The sequence below is a fragment of the Bombina bombina genome, chromosome 3, assembly GCF_027579735.1.
Source record: "Bombina bombina isolate aBomBom1 chromosome 3, aBomBom1.pri, whole genome shotgun sequence".
NCBI lineage: Eukaryota > Metazoa > Chordata > Amphibia > Anura > Bombinatoridae > Bombina > Bombina bombina.
In genome coordinates, this window is record NC_069501.1 from 610433515 (window position 1) to 610450521 (window position 17007).

Here is a 17007-nt window from a genome sequence, read left to right on the forward strand (position 1 = left end):
AATTTCAAGTCCGGTAGAAAAAACTGCAACCTGATTCTAAAAGGCAATTAGTTTACCTCTAGTGTCACCAATCAAAAATTTGTTATTGATTTTTATGCTAACTGTGGCACCCAATGGGTAGTATATCTGCTAACGTGTAATCTATGTAAAAATCAATACACAGGACAAACCTCTAGGGAATTAAGAAAAAGAGTAGAGGAACATGTTAGGGATGTAAATAATTATGTAAAGGAATCTGCAGTTGCCACTTCAATGGTATTCATTTTACCAATAAAGCAGACATATCAGTTCAAGTCATAGATTTGGCACAGGTTCCAATTAGAGGTGGTAACAAACACAAAATTCTAGATAAAAGAGAACTGTTTTGGATTCTTAAACTCAAAACCAAAACACCTCTAGGTATGAATAGAGAATTTGACAGCAGTTATTTTATTGATGACTGATGCCCATTCTACTATTCTTATTCTTATTATTTTGAATAATCAATTTGTAGTCATTTTTATAGCCTCATTGACCAACAACGTTTTTGCTAGTATTACTGCCATTACTGTCACTGCTGTCGTTATTATTATGTCTCTGCCTTTATTTCTCGGTATTATTTAGAATATACATTTATCTGTCATAAATATCCAAGTAAATTTGCTTGTATATCAATGTGTACCATTTTGTACTCTGCCACATCACTGTGATCATATTTTTCAAGCAATGTTGCTTTTTTATTTTGACTCTATACTGAGTGTGTTTTTAGTATTTACTGTGATCATCAAAGGGTTAATCAATCACTGCTTTGTGCAGAAATTGTCTGCCCCTTACCTGTTCCTGTAGTCTATGATCAAGCGCCACCAGGGGGCGTGAAACGCATAAGACGATCCTTTTGTATATGTCCTCTGTCTGGGAACATTTCACTTTTTAACTGGTACCATAAAGTAATAAAAAATAAAGTATATTTTTTAACTTTATGCTAACCGAGTAGTGCCTGCTATTTGTGCCTCCATTTGCTATTTTATGGCCTGATCCACCGCTTCCTATGTCACTCCGGGTATGTTTGGGCAGCAGCAGTTTTTTTTGTTTTATTGCACGACCTGTAGTTTTTGACCATGTACCGGTACACACTTTCTGTCTAACTCAAATAGAGTGTCTACTTTTTCTGCAGACTTAACCTTTTTAATGGATTGTGATTTTTAATGAGCAAAAACAGGTATCTCATATAATAAATAAATGTAAAGGAACAATTTGCAAGTCATTTTATAATTTGCAGCTGGTATAACAAGTCATTGGAAACACATTAAGGTAGAACCCAATTTTACAGTAAAAATATCCCTTTAAGATTATTTATGAACGGGTATATTTTCAGTGTGTTTTGAAAAATGTATGGTTTTGGAATTGTATTATTTTGTGAAATCTTTTAGTTTTCTTTTTTTTTTTTTTTTTTAAATTGCTAAGCTAAGATCTTTCCAATAGATGGTCTGAAGATGTTTCACAATAGATGAACAGAACAGATGATTGAGATGTAGTGAATAAACTGTATAGAGCAACATACAGTAGGTGCTAGAGAAACTGGCAATGCTATTCCACTCTCAGCAAATCCAGGGTGATTGACATTACTGCCTGTTAACTGCTACCATAGCGATTGTGATGCCTGGAAAAGAGAATATTCGATGCCCCAGAATCCATAATAGAACAACTTTATTTTTTTCCTGGATGTCAACAGAATAGAAAAATGGCAATCTCAACAAAAAAAAAAAAAAAGGTTTTTTGCATCTTTTTCTCTCAGTAGCATATTGGGTAGTATCCTTTAAAGAACTGTAAACAGTTTGTCCAAATTAGTGTCTTTTTTATTTTCAGTATAAACTGCAATTAGGGTTGCCAGCTTCCCTCCATAAAATAGTGGACAACTGTAGCTTGTTTTGTGAAGTCACACAATGCCCACTTACCAAGGCTCTACTTTAGACCCCACAGTAATTTTACCCTTGGCTGCCAGTAGCATACAAATCAATAATTGTACCTCTTTGGTTGCCAGTAACACATATAAACAATAGGGATCTGACTCCCTTGATTGCCCGTCACTTTTTTCTGCTCCATATTTGTAGTGCATTGAGACCCATTTGCGAGACAATACAAGAACTGATTGTTCACTGGCCGATAAGCAGAACTGTCACTGCTTTATTAGTAGACAGTGACAATTCATAGAGGCATACAAACAAAACAATGCTTCTTTCTTAATACAGAACATTTAAAAAAAAACAAAAAACAGTAACATGTTTTAATATACCCTCTCTAAGAACGAAACAAAAAACACAATTTATGCTTACCTGATAAATGTATTTCTCTTGTGGTGTATCCAGTCCACGGATCATCCATTACTTGTGGGATATTCTCATTCCCAACAGGAAGTTGCAAGAGGACGACCACAGCAGAGCTGTAATATAGCTCCTCCCCTAACTGTCATAGCCAGTCATTCGACCGAAAACAAGCCGAGAAAGGAGGAACCATAGCGTGCAGTGGTTACTGTAGTTTAAATTTAAAAATTACCTGCCTTAAAATGACAGGGCGGGCCGTGGACTGGATACACCACAAGAGAAATAAATTTATCAGGTAAGCATAAATTGTGTTTTCTCTTGTAAGGTGTATCCAGTCCACGGATCATCCATTACTTGTGGGATACCAATACCAAAGCTAAAGTACACGGATGAAGGGAGGGACAAGGCAGGAACTTAAATGGAAGGAACCACTGCCCGTAAAACCTTTCTCCCAAATATAGCCTCCGAAGAAGCAAAAGTATCAAATTTGTAAAATTTTGAAAAAATATGAAGCGAAGACCAAGTCGTCGCCTTGCAAATCTGATCAAAAGAAGCCTCAATTTTAAAGGCCCAAGTGGAAGCCACAGCTCTAGTGGAATGAGCTGTAATCCTTTCAGGAGGCTGCTGTCCAGCAGTCTCATAGGCTAAGCGGATTAAGCTTCTTAGTCAAAAATAAAAAGAGGTTGCCGAAGCCTTTTGACCTCTCCTCTGTCCAGAGTAGACAACAAACAAAGCAGATGTTTGACGAAAATCTTTAGTAGCTTGTAAGTAAAACTTTAAAGCACGGACCACGTCCAAATTGTGTAACACAAGGATGGAACAACAATCTCTTGATTGATATTCTTGTTAGATACCACCTTAGGTAAGAACCCAGGTTTGGTACGCAGGACAACCTTATCCGTATGAAAAATCAGATAAGGAGAATCACATTGTAAGGCAGATAGCTCAGAGACTCTACGAGCCGAGGAAATAGCTACCAAAAAAAAAACTTTCCAAGATAAAAGCTTGATATCTATGGAATGAAGAGGTTCAAACGGAACTCCTTGAAGAACCTTAAGAACCAAGTTTAAGCTCCATGGTGGAGCAAACAGGTTTAAACACAGGCTTGATTCTAACTAAAGCCTGACAAAATGCCTGAACGTCTGGAACATCTGCCAGACGCTTAACTAGCTGACAATCCTTTTTCCAAACCTTCTTGAAGAAAAGATAATATCCTAGCAATCCTGACCTTACTCCATGAGTAACCCTTGGATTCACACCAATAAAGATATCTACACCATACCTTATGGTAAATTTTCCTGGTGACAGGCTTTCGTGCCTGTCTTAAGGTACCAATAACTGACTCGGAGAAGCCACGCTTTGATAAAATCAAGCGTTCAATCTCCAGGCAGTCAGCCTCAGAGAAATTAGATTTGGATGGTTGAAAAGACCCTGAAGTAGAAGGTCCTGTTTCAGAGGCAGAGACCATGGTGGAAAGGATGACATGTCCACTAGATCTGCATACCAGGTCCTGCGTGGCCACGCAGGTGCTATCAGAATCACCGATGCTCTCTCCTGCTTGATCTTGGCAATCAGTCGAGGGAGCAAAGGAAACGGTGGAAACACATAAGCCAGGTTGAAAGACCAGGGCGCTGCTAGAGCATCTATCAGTGTCGCCTTGGGATCCCTGGACCTGTATCCGTAACACGGAAGCTTGGCGATCTGGCAAGACGCCATGAGATCCAGTTCTGGTTTGCCCCAACGATGAATCAGTTGTGCAAATGCCTCCGGATGGAGTTCCCACTCTCCCGGATGAAAAGTCTGACGACTTAGAAAATCCGCCTCCCAGTGCTCTACACCTGGGATATGGATAGCTGATAGGTGGCAAGAGTGAATCTCTGCCCAGCGAATTATTTTTGAAACTTCTAACATCTCTAGGGAACTTCTTGTTCCCCCTTGATGGTTGATGTAAGCTACAGTCGTGATGTTGTCCGACTGAAATCTGATGTACCTCAGAGTTGCTAACTGAGGCCAAGCCTGAAGAGCCTTGAATATCGCTCTTAGTTCCAGAATATTTAATGGAAGGAGAGACTCCTCCTGAGTCCACGATCCCTGAGCCTTCAGGTAGTTCCAGACTGCACCCCAACCTAGAAGGCTGGCATCTGTCGTAACAATTGTCTAATCTGGCCTGCGAAAGGTCATACCTTTGGACAGATGGACCCGAGATAGCCACCAGAGAAGAGAATCCCTGGTCTCTTGGTCCAGATTCAGTTGAGGGGACAAATCTGTGTAATCCCCGCTCCACTGACTGAGCATGCATAGTTGCAGCGGTCTGAAATGTAAGCGTGCAAACGGCACTATGTCCATTGCCGCTACCATTAAGCCGATTACTTCCATACACTGAACCACCGAAGGGTGCGGAATGGAATGAAGAATCCGGCAGGAATTTAGAAGCATTGATAACCTGGACTCCGTCAGGTGAATTTTCATTTCTACAGAATCTATCAGAGTCCCTAGAAAGGAAACTCTTGTGAGTGGGGATAGAGAACTCTTTTCCTCGTTCACTTTCCACCCATGCGACCACAGAAATGCCAGAACTACGTTCGTATGAGACTTGGCAATTTGGAAGTTTGACGCCTGTATCAGGATGTCATCTAAATAAGGGGCTACTACTATGCCCCGCGGCCTTAGGACTGCCATAAGTGACCCTAGAACCTTTGTAAAGATTCTTGGGGCTGTAGCTAATCCCAAGGGAAGAGCTACAACTGGTAATGCCTGTCTTAAAAGGCAAACCTGAGAAACCGATGATGATCTTTGTGTATCGGAATGTGAAGATAAGCATCCTTTAGATCCACTGTAGTCATATATTGACCCTCCTTGATCAGTGGTAGGATGGTACGAATAGTTTCCATCTTGAACAACGGAACTTTGAGGAATTTGTTTAAGATCTTTAGATCCAAAATTGGTCTGAAGGTTCCCTCTTTTTTGGGAACCACAAACAGATTTGAGTAAAAACCCTGTCCCTGTTCCTCCTTTGGAACTGGATGGATCACTCCCATAACTAGGAGGACTCGTACACAGTGTAAGAATGTCTCTCTCTTTATCTGGTGTGCAGATAATTGTGAAAGGTGAAATCTCCCTTTTGGGGGGGAAACTTTGAAGTCCAGAAGATATCCATGGGATATAATTTCCAACGCCCAGGGATCCTGAACATCTCTTGCCCACGCCTGGGCAAAGAGTGAAAGTCTGCCCCCTACTAGATCCGTTCCCGGATAGGGGGCCGTTCCTTCATGCTGTCTTAGAGGCAGCAGCAGGCTTTTTACCTGCTTACCTTTTTTCCATGTCAGGTTTGGTCTCCAGACCGTCTTGGATTGAGCAAAAGTTCCCTCTTGTTTATTATTAGAGGAAGTTGATGCCGCACCTGCCTTGAAGTTTTGAAAGGCACGAAAATTAGACTGTTTGGCCCTAGATTTGGACCTGTCCTGAGGAAGGGCATGACCTTTTCCTCCAGTGATATCAGCAATAATCTCCTTCAACCAGGCCCGAATAGGGTCTGCCCCTTGAAGGGAATGTTAAGTAGCTTAGATTTTGAAGTCACATCAGCTGACCATGATCTAAGCCATAGCGCTCTGCACGCCTGTATAGCAAAACCAGAATTCTTAGCCGTTAGTTTAGTCAAATGAACAATGGCATCAGAATAAAAGAATTGGCTAGCTTAAGTGCTCTAAGTTTGCCAAGTATGTCATCCAATGGAGTCGCTACCTGCAAAGCCTCTTCCAGAGACTCAAACCAGTACGCTGCAGCAGCAGTGACAGGGGCAATGCATGCAAGGGGCTGTAGGATAAAACCTTGTTGAATAAATATTTTCTTAAGGTAACCTCTAATTTTTTATCCATTGGATCTAAAAAAAAAAAAAGCACAACTGTCCTCGACAGGGATAGTAGTACGCTTTACTAGAGTAGAAACTGCTCCCTCCACCTTAGGGACTGTCTGCCATAAGTCCCGTGTGGTGGCGTCTATTGGAAACATTTTTCTAAAAATAGAAGGGGAAGAGAACGGCACACCTGGTCTATCCCATTCCTTATTAATAATTTCTGTAAACCTTTTAGGTATTTGGAAAAACATCAGTACACACCGGCACTGCAAAATATTTATCCAGTCTACACAATTTCTCTGGCACTGCAATGGTATCACAGTCATTCAGAGCAGCTAAAACCTCCCTAAGCAACACGCGGAGGTGTTCAAGCTTAAATTTAAATGTAGAAATATTAGAATCAGGTATCTTTCCTGAGTCATTAACATCACCCACTGACTGAAGCTCTCTTTCCTCAGATTCTGCATATTGTGAGGCAGTATCAGACATGGTTCTTAAAGCGTCAGTATGCTCTGCATTTTATCTCACCCCAGAGCTATCTCGCTTACCTCTAAGTTCAGGTAGTCTGGCTAATACCGCTGACAGTGTATTATCCATGACTGCTGCCATGTCTTGTAAAGTAAACGCTATGGGCGCCCTAGATGTACTTGGCGCCATTTGAGCGTGAGTCCCTTAAGCGGGAGTCAAAGGGTCTGACACGTGGGGAAAGTTAGTCGGCATAACTTCCCCCTCGTCAGATTCCTCTGGTGATAAATTTTTTAAAGACAGAAAATGATCTTTATTGCATAAAATTAAATCAGTACATTTGGTACACATTCTAAGAGGGGGTTCCACCATGGCTTTTAAACATAATAAACAAGGAGTTTCTTCTATGTCAGACATGTTTATACAGAATAGCAATGAGACTAGCAAGCTTGGAAAACACTTTAAATCAAGTTAACAAGCAAATATAAAAAACGGTACTGTGCCTTTAAGAGAAACAAATTTTGTCAGAATTTGAAAAACAGTGAAAAAATGCAGTAAATCAAACGAAATTTTTACAGTGTGTATAATAGGCTAACAGAGCAGTGCACCCACTTGCAAATGGATGATTAACCCCTTAGTTAAAAAAACGGATAAAAAAAACCAAATAGACGTTTTTTAACAGTCACAGCCAACTGCCATAGCAAGCTGTGGCCCTACCTTCCCCAATAAACGACTTTGGAAAGCCTTTGGGCCCTTTAGAGATGTCCTATAGCATTCAGAGGGCCTTTGAGGGAAGCTGGATGTCACAGTTTGTAATTTTAACTGCACCAACTGTAACTTTTATACTACTACAGTGGAAATTGTTTCTAGTCAAAATTTAAGCCAGCCAAAGCATATATAAAAATGATTAAACATGCCAGCAAACGTTTTATATTGTAAATATCATAAGGGTATTACCCTTGGGAGTAAGCATGATACCAGTCGTTATTAAATCACTGTATTCAGGCTTAACTTACATTAATCCGGTATCAGCAGCATTTTCTAGTGTTTTCCATCTCTAGAAAAAATTATAACTGCACATACCTGATAGCAGAATAAACTGCACGCCATTCTCTCGCTGAAGTTACCTCATCTGTGTAATCCCCTCAGACATATGTGAGAATAGCAATGGATCTTAGTTACAACCTGCTAAAATCATAGAAACCTCAGGCAGATTCTTCTATTTACTGCCTGAGATAAAATAGCACAACTCCGGTACTATTTAAAAATAACAAACTTTTGATTGAAGAAAATAAACTAGCTATATTTAATCACTCTCTTCTACAACGTCCTTGCTTGTTGAGAGTTGCAAGAGAATGACTGGCTATGACAGTTAGGGGATGAGCTATATTACAGCTCTGCTGTGGGTGTCCTCTTGCAACTTCCTGTTGGGAATGAGAATATCCCACAAGTAATGGATGATCCGTGGACTGGATACACCTTACAAGAGAAAGTTATGTACCTTTAAGCAGTGATGTATTTAGTATTTGTGCTTCTCTAAACACAATGAAAAATACTGACATCTGGACCCCATACAATTTTAGATCATATTTGTTTCATTACTATATGTCTCTGCTAGTGACTGGGGTAAATGGAGGATTCATACACCCCTCTAGACAACTAGGAATCATTGATTTGTAATAAAAACAGAATTTATGCTTACCTGATAAATTACTTTCTCCAACGGTGTGTCCGGTCCACGGCGTCATCCTTACTTGTGGGATATTCTCTTCCCCAACAGGAAATGGCAAAGAGTCCCAGCAAAGCTGGTCACATGATCCCTCCTAGGCTCTGCCCACCCCAGTCATTCGACCGACGGACAGGAGGAAATATATATAGGAGAAACCATATGATACCGTGGTGACTGTAGTTAAAGAAAATAATTCATCAGACCTGATTAAAAAACCAGGGCGGGCCGTGGACCGGACACACCGTTGGAGAAAGTAATTTATCAGGTAAGCATAAATTCTGTTTTCTCCAACATTGGTGTGTCCGGTCCACGGCGTCATCCTTACTTGTGGGAACCAATACCAAAGCTTTAGGACACGGATGAAGGGAGGGAGCAAATCAGGTCACCTAAATGGAAGGCACCACGGCTTGCAAAACCTTTCTCCCAAAAATAGCCTCCGAAGAAGCAAAAGTATCAAATTTGTAAAATTTGGCAAAAGTGTGCAGTGAAGACCAAGTCGCTGCCTTACATATCTGGTCAACAGAAGCCTCGTTCTTGAAGGCCCATGTGGAAGCCACAGCCCTAGTGGAGTGAGCTGTGATTCTTTCAGGAGGCTGCCGTCTGGCAGTCTCATAAGCCAATCGGATAATGCTTTTAAGCCAAAAGGAAAGAGAGGTAGAAGTCGCTTTTTGACCTCTCCTTTTACCAGAATAAACAACAAACAAGGAAGATGTTTGTCTGAAATCTTTAGTAGCCTCTAAATAGAATTTTAGAGCACGGACTACGTCCAAATTGTGTAACAAACGTTCCTTCTTTGAAACTGGATTCGGACACAAAGAAGGTACAACTATCTCCTGGTTAATATTTTTGTTGGAAACAACTTTCGGAAGAAAACCAGGCTTAGTACGCAAAACCACCTTATCTGCATGGAACACCAGATAGGGCGGAGAACACTGCAGAGCAGATAACTCTGAAACTCTTCTAGCAGAAGAAATTGCAACCAAAAACAAAACTTTCCAAGATAATAACTTAATATCTACGGAATGTAAGGGTTCAAACGGAACCCCTTGAAGAACTGAAAGAACTAGATTTAGACTCCAGGGAGGAGTCAAAGGTCTGTAAACAGGCTTGATCCTAACCAGAGCCTGAACAAATGCTTGAACATCTGGCACAGCTGCCAGTCTTTTGTGAAGTAAAACAGATAAAGCAGAGATCTGTCCCTTCAGAGAACTTGCAGATAATCCTTTCTCCAAACCTTCTTGTAGAAAGGATAGAATCTTAGGAATTTTTATCTTGTTCCATGGGAATCCTTTAGATTCACACCAACAGATATATTTTTTCCATATTTTATGGTAAATTTTTCTAGTTACAGGCTTTCTAGCCTGAATCAGAGTATCTATTACAGAATCTGAAAACCCACGCTTTGATAAAATCAAGCGTTCAATCTCCAAGCCGTCAGTTGGAGGGAAACCAGATTCGGATGTTCGAATGGACCCTGAACAAGAAGGTCCTGTCTCAAAGGTAGCTTCCATGGTGGAGCCGATGACATATTCACCAGGTCTGCATACCAAGTCCTGCGTGGCCACGCAGGAGCTATTAAGATCACTGAGGCCCTCTCCTGATTGATCCTGGCTACCAGCCTGGGGATGAGAGGAAACGGTGGGAATACCTAAGCTAGGTTGAAGGTCCAAGGTGCTACTAGTGCATCTACTAGGGTCGCCTTGGGATCCCTGGATCTGGACCCGTAGCAAGGAACCTTGAAGTTCTGACGAGACGCCATCAGATCCATGTCTGGAATGCCCCATAATTGAGTTATTTGGGCAAAGATTTCCGGATGGAGTTCCCACTCCCCCGGATGGAATGTCTGACGACTCAGAAAATCCGCTTCCCAATTTTCCACTCCTGGGATGTGGATCGCAGACAAGTGGCAGGAGTGATCCTCCGCCCATTGAATTATCTTGGTCACTTCTTTCATCGCCAGGGAACTCCTTGTTCCCCCCTGATGATTGATATATGCAACGGTCGTCATGTTGTCTGACTGAAACCTTATGAATTTGGCCTTTGCTAGTTGAGGCCAAGCTCTGAGAGCATTGAATATCGCTCTCAGTTCCAGAATGTTTATCGGGAGAAGAGACTCTTCCCGAGACCATAGACCCTGAGCTTTCAGGGATTCCCAGACCGCGCCCCAGCCCACTAGGCTGGCGTCGGTCGTGACAATGACCCACTCTGGTCTGCGGAAGCTCATTCCCTGTGACAGATTGTCCAGGGTCAGCCACCAACGGAGTGAATCTCTGGTCTTTTGATCTACTTGAATCGTCGGAGACAAGTCTGTATAATCCCCATTCCACTGTCTGAGCATGCACAGTTGTAATGGTCTTAGATGAATTCGTGCAAAAGGAACTATGTCCATTGTTGCAACCATCAATCCTATTACTTCCATGCACTGCGCTATGGAAGGACGAGGAACAGAATGAAGTACTTGACAAGAGCTTAGAAGTTTTGATTTTCTGACCTCTGTCAGAAAAATCCTCATTTCTAAGGAATCTATTATTGTTCCCAAGAAGGGAACTCTTGTTGACGGGGACAGAGAACTTTTTTCTTTGTTCACCTTCCATCCGTGAGATCTGAGAAAGGCTAGGACGATGTCCGTATGAGCCTTTGCTTTTGACAGGGACGACTCTTGAATCAGGATGTCGTCCAAGTAAGGTACTACTGCAATGCCCCTTGGTCTTAGAACCGCTAGAAGGGACCCTAGTACCTTTGTGAAAATCCTTGGAGCAGTGGCTAATCCAAATGGAAGTGCCACAAACTGGTAATGCTTGTCCAGAAAAGCGAACCTTAGGAACTGATGATGTTCCTTGTGGATAGGAATATGTAGGTACGCATCCTTTAAATCCACGGTAGTCATAAATTGATTTTCCTGGATAGTAGGTAGGATCGTTCGAATAGTTTCCATTTTGAACGATGGTACCCTGAGAAATTTGTTTAGGATCTTTAGATCCAAAATTGGTCTGAATGTTCCCTCTTTTTTGGGAACTTTGAACAGATTGGAATAAAATCCCATTCCTTGTTCTCTTATTGGAACTGGATGTATCACTCCCATCTTTAACAGGTCTTCTACACAATGTAAGAATGCCTGTCTCTTTATTTGGTTTGAAGATAATTGAGACCTGTGGAACCTTCCCCTTGGGGGTAGTTCCTTGAATTCCAGGAGATAACCTTGAGAAACTATTTCTAGCGCCCAAGGATCCAGAACATCTCTTGCCCAAGCCTGAGCAAAGAGAGAAAGTCTGCCCCCCACTAGATCCGGTCCCGGATCGGGGGCTATCCCTTCATGCTGTTTTGGTAGCAGTGGTAGGCTTCTTGGCCTGCTTACCCTTGTTCCAGCCTTGCATTGGTTTCCAGGCTGGTTTGGGTTGTGAAGTATTACCCTCTTGCTTAGAGGATACAGAATTAGAGACTGGTCCGTTTCTGCGAAAGGGACGAAAATTAGGCTTATTTTTAGCCTTAAAAGACCTATCCTGTGGGAGGGCGTGGCCCTTTCCCCCAGTGATGTCTGAAATAATCTCTTTCAAATCAGGTCCAAATAATGTTTTACCTTTTGAAAGGAATGTTAAGCAATTTTGTCTTGGAAGACACATCCGCTGACCAAGACTTTAGCCAAAGCGCTCTGCGCGCCACGACAGCAAACCCTGAATTTTTCGCCGCTAATCTAGCTAATTGCAAAGCGGCATCTAAAACAAAAGAGTTAGCCAATTTAAGTGCTTGAACTCTGTCCATAACCTCCTCATACGAAGATTCTTTACTGAGCGATTTTTCTAGTTCCTCGAACCAGAAACACGCTGCCGTAGTGACAGGAACAATGCATGAAATTGGTTGTAGAAGGTAACCTTGCTGTACAAAAATCTTTTTAAGCAAACCCTCTAATTTCTTATCCATAGGATCTTTGAAAGCACAACTATCTTCGATAGGAATAGTAGTGCGTTTGTTTAGAGTAGAAACCGCCCCCTCGACCTTGGGGACTGTCTGCCATAAGTCCTTTCTGGGGTCGACTATAGGAAATAATTTCTTAAATATAGGGGGGGGAACAAAAGGTATGCCGGGCCTTTCCCACTCTTTATTTACTATGTCCGCCACCCGCTTGGGTATAGGAAAAGCGTCCGGGGGCTCTGGAACCTCTAGGAACTTGTCCATCTTACATAATTTCTCTGGAATGACCACAATCATCCAGAGTAGATAACACCTCCTTAAGCAGTGCGCAGAGATGTTCTAATTTAAATTTAAATGTCACAACATCAGGTTCAGCTTGATGAGAAATTTTTCCTGAATCTGAAATTTCTCCATCAGACAAAACCTCCCTCATGGCCCCTTGAGATTGGTGTGAGGGTATGTCAGAACAGTTATCATCAGCGTCCTCTTGCTCTTCAGTGTTTAAAACAGAGCAATCGCGCTTTCTCTGATAAGTAGGCATTTTGGATAAAAGATTTGCTATGGAGTTATCCATTACAGCCGTTAATTGTTGCATGGTAATAAGTATTGGCGCACTAGATGTACTAGGGGCCTCCTGTGTGGGCATAACTGGTGTAGACACAGTAGGGGATGATGTAGTATCATGTTTACTCCCCTCAATTGAGGAATCATCTTGGGCAATATCATTATCTGTGGCATTACTGTCCTTACTTTGTTTGGACACTATGGCACAATTATCACATACATTTAAATGGGGAGACACATTGGCTTTCATACATATAGAACATAGCTTATCTGATGGTACAGACATGTTAAACAGGCTTAAACTTGTCAACAAAGCACAAAAAACGTTTTAAAATAAAACCGTTACTGTCACTTTAAATTTCAAACTGAAAACACTTTATTACTGAATATGTGAAAAAGTATGAAGGAATTGTTCAAAATTCACCAAAATTTCACCACAGTGTCTTAGAGCATTAAAAGTATTGCACACCAAATTAAATTAAATTAACGGAACCGGAGCCGTTTTTACATTTAACCCCTATACAGTCCCAGAATGAGGCTCTGTCTATAACTAGAAAGGCCCCCATCTGAAAAAGGTGTCCAACACAGTGCCTGCCATTTTTCTAAACGTTCCCCAAGATTATAATACCAATAATTAGTTAGAATCTGCATAATATGCCTAGTAAAGCAATCGTTTTAGCCCAGAAAAATGTCTACCAGTTTTTAAGCCCTTTTTGAAGCCCTTTATTCTTTTATGTTTAACTAAGAAAATGGCTTACCGGTCCCCATGAGGGGAAATGACAGCCTTCTAGCATTACATGGTCTTGTTAGAAATATGGCTAGTCATACCTTAAGCAGAAAAGACTGCTAACTGTTTCCCCCAACTGAAGTTACTTCATCTCAACAGTCCTGTGTGGAAACAGCAATCGATTTTAGTTACTGTCTGCTAAAATCATCTTCCTCTTACAAACAGAAATCTTCATCCTTTACTGTTTCAGAGTAAATAGTACATACCAGCACTATTTTAAAATAACAAACACTTGATAGAAGAATAAAACTACATTTAAACACCAAAAAACTCTTAACCATCTCCGTGGAGATGTTGCCTGTGCAACGGCAAAGAGAATGACTGGGGTGGGCGGAGCCTAGGAGGGATCATGACTCTTTGCCATTTCCTGTTGGGGAAGAGAATATCCCACAAGTAAGGATGACGCCGTGGACCGGACACACCAATGTTGGAGAAATTAATATGAGTGAAAAGACGTCATATCACAGATTCTGCCACCCTAGGCATATGCCTACTTGTCAAAATGTGCATCTGCCTTTAAAAGCAAAAACCCATTTGTTTTATATGCTATTTTGTTCTTACACCTATTTTATATGAATGAGACTTTTTACTATTATAGTTTACAATGTTGAGGTGTCTGATAAGCACATTCTGGTTATGAGGGATTTATTACATGCTATTTCTAGTTTTATATCATTTTATGTATTGTAAGTATAAATCTGTGTTGAGTGCAGGAGAATAAAAATGACTTTATAAAACTGCATGATGAACAACTAATGTTTTTTATTTTACTATATTCCCTCAGCCAAGAAGCATGTGTTTTAACCTAATTCTAAGTCAACAAACATAATTAAGTAAAGCAGATTGTTCACCCAATATTTTTTTCTCCAATGTGTCACACAAGTCCTTTCCCTCCAGACGGTATTAATTTTTTCAAACTCTTATCCTGTAAAAGGTTATACAGACCTGATAACCTCTGGTTTTTATTGTAAACCAGTTGGACTAATTTCTCACCTGTGGGTAATAATTTCCCACACTTTTTTGTTAGTGTTTTCTCTGACACATTTTTGGCAAAGGTTTAAATACCATGCAAGCTCCTATGGGAGATATTGTTCAGAAGTTGTCTACTTTTGCTGCCTACACTGAACACTGGAATTTGTGAGTTGGTTTTCCAACCATTCTCTGCTATTCTTGTAAATATATTGACATGCTATTTAAAAAAGCTGTTATGGAGATTGTGAGTACCTGAATAACCGATGGGAATAATAGCACCACATACATAAATGGTAGATGTCATGAAGTGCACATTCTAATTGATTCCTTCCGTTCTGCCTGGAACATTGACAATTTCATGTAATCACTCTTTTGAAAATTAAGTTAAAGTGGAATAGTAGACCCAATTGTTTTCGAAAATGGAAATTTCATCCATTAGAAGTTTTCAAAGCAAACACAGATTTTTTTTTTTTTCTTTTTTCTCTAAGCAAAACAATATGTATTACTAGATATTTTCATGACACAGTTAAGTCATTTGTGTTTGCAGCTTTCCTGTAGTACATCCCTGAATTGAATGCTCGGGTTATGTATCAATCTGTACTAACATGTTCTCAGGGATTATTTGGGTGTTTATTTTTATTTTTTTAGTTAAATAAACAACCTATTATGAAAGACAAAGGGAACTTAATATGTTCAGAGTGTACAATGAGATAATAGAAATGTTTGATTACATTAAAATGAGTAAAGGTGAAGCTCATTTAAAGGGACATGAAACCCAATTTTTTTTTTCATGATTCAGACAGTGAATACAATTTTTAAAAAAGTTTCCAATTGACTTCTATTATTAATTTTGCTTAGTTCTCTTGTTGTTCTTTGTTGAAGAGATATCTAGAAAGGTAGCGTGCACATGTCTGAAGCACTACATGACAGGAAATAGCGCTGCCATCTAGTGCTCTTACTAATATATAACATTCTAGCAAAACTGCTGTTATATAACACTGCAAACAAGTGCACTCTCCTGGGGCGCAATCCGATATACGGCATAGTTTTCTGAGCAAGCGAGGGAACCCGCACTGCCCGTAGTTTTACCTCGCACATCGGGGTATTACATATACCCCGCCGGCAGTTGCTAAAGTGCCGTAAGTCAGATAAACTAGTGATGTCCAGAAATGAGCGTAACTTCAAATTTCTGGAGTCGCCAGTGACTTACGGCACTTTAGAAATTGCCTGCGCCTATAAAAACTAACTAAAATATTAAATCTCCCGTAACTGTCTAGCACGCCTCCCAAAAATCAGCCCGATACATATACCCCTATATCCGCAATCCCCCCTCTCACTCCTAATAATAAATGTATTAACCCCTAGACTGACAACCCCCGACAATGCAATAACCGCCATAAGCCACACCGCAATAAACCTATCCTAGTATTAACCCCTAAACCGCCGCTCCTGGAGCCCACCACCACCTACATTATGGGGGGTAGTTATCAAGCCATCAACCTCAAATACGCTGGAATTCCGCAGCGTATTTGTGGCGAGGCTGATTCGCCTTAGTTATCAAAGGCTCGAGACCGGCAAAAGTAGAATTTTGTGACGTAAACTTCGATCCGCCGGACTAAGTCCGACACAGATCGATTCTTACGTCACTCCAGATATTCCGCACACAAGTGCGGCACAATCTCACTACTTTTGCTAGTTATGAAATGACTAGCAGGTACGCTCGGCACTTTTACGGCCCAGCGTACCTGGTTTTCAAACCGCCACCCCTGGAGGCGGCGGATCCCATAGGAATCAATGGGAGTCTGACCATAGCGAAAGTACAAGTTCGCTGCTGACAGACATCCCATTGATTTCTATGGGAGCTGTCTGCACCTAACACCCTAACATGTACCCCGAGTCTAAACACCTCTAATCTGCCCCCCTACACCGCCGCAACTAAATAAAGTTATTACCCCCTAAACCGCTGCTCCCGGAGCCCACCGCAAGCTATTCTATACATATTAACCCCTAAACCGCCGCTCCCGGAGTCCACCGCAACTATAATAAATGTATTAACCCCTAAACCGCCGCTCCCGGAGCCCACCGCAACTATAATAAATGTATTAACCCCTAAACCGCCGCTCCCTGAACCCGTCACCACCTATAATAAATTTATTAACCCCTATCCTGCCCCCCACTACGCCGCCGCCACTGTAATAAAATTATTAACCCCTAAACCTAAGTCTAACACTAACCCTAACGCCCCCTTAACTTAAATATTAATTAAATAAATCTAAATAATATTTCCATTATTAACTAAGTTAATCCTATTTAAAACTAAATACTTACCTTTAAAATAAACCCTAATATAGCTACAATATAAATAATAATTATATTGTAGATATCTTAGGATTTATATTTATTTTACAGGCAACTTGTCAATTTATTT